This window comes from Propithecus coquereli, unplaced genomic scaffold (genome assembly GCF_000956105.1).
Source record: "Propithecus coquereli isolate 6110/MARCELLA unplaced genomic scaffold, Pcoq_1.0 Scaffold74, whole genome shotgun sequence".
In the NCBI taxonomy this organism is placed as follows: domain Eukaryota; kingdom Metazoa; phylum Chordata; class Mammalia; order Primates; family Indriidae; genus Propithecus; species Propithecus coquereli.
Window position 1 is genome coordinate 467,810 of NW_012153507.1, and position 1,244 is coordinate 469,053.

Here is a 1,244-nt window from a genome sequence, read left to right on the forward strand (position 1 = left end):
TCATTTAATGAGATCAAGCACAACAAGGAATATTTCTTTGCACATGTAATTAGTGGGCAGCCAAATTAATAGCACAGTACATTCTAGCAATATATTAATGTACATAAAATAAAACCACTGACTGAAGAACAATATATATTTTTTCTCACAATTGTGTAGTATGTTTGGGACTTTTGCTTCTTCTATAGAATTAACTTCATCCCTACCCATGACTATGACCAAATCAAGATAGTAGCAAATATTTTAAGGAAAATGGTGTCAAATAAGAGAGACATCCATACAGTACCTTACTGAGTGAAATACTAAGGAATGACACTAGTGTTTCATTTTAAATGAATAATTGCTTATGTAATCAAGTTTAATATCCATTTGTAGAAGAAAAGACATATGCCTATAACAGTTATATGTAAAACAGAAAGATTATATAATGCCATGTTCAATATGTTACATACTCAAGTATTCAATATGTTGCAGATAAGAGGGTTATCGGAAGTCATAAATATTAAAGTCCAGAAGCTATTAGGAATAACAAGAGATTCAAAGGAGTAAAATACTGAAAGGGATTAGAATTCATGGTAATTAAGCAGCTGACCCCGGTGGTATCTTAGGGTGGGGTTTTAGTTTGGCTAGATTGTAAAATGATGGATAAAGTGATAATCCAGTGAAAAGGACTAAAGGATTATTAAAATAAGCTGGCTAAGTGTGTAAAGTTGGTAAAATGGACCCGTTTCTCTAATAAACAGGGAAGTTTTGCTCTGACTTACTGTGATATCCGAACACTACCTTCTTCAATTTTTTTCCTTTACCTTAACCCAACCGTCTCAGAACTACCTTCCTCTTTTAAAGTGAAATGAGGAATAACAAGTGAGACAATTGATGAGAGCAGGAGCTTCTTTTTCAATATACTACCAATTGGGTAATTTCTAGTGAAGACTAAGATGGAACCGTATGAAGACTAAGATGAAACCGTAGTGGAGTGTGGCTGGTACAGAATAAAAAATGGAATATGTATTTCTGATATTGTCAATATAAAAGACAGCGAAAAGAGAAAAATTAATGGAATTGAATAGAAAAGAAAAATATGGTTCTCATACCAGAGTGATATAGGAAGGTAGAAAAGGATGTAAGGATTCCTAGACAGTTGTAATAGATGATATCAGATATATTAATAAATTAACATTGAGTGTTTATAATTGCCATAAATAAATTACCATAACAAATTTTAGTGACAAAAAAGCAACCTA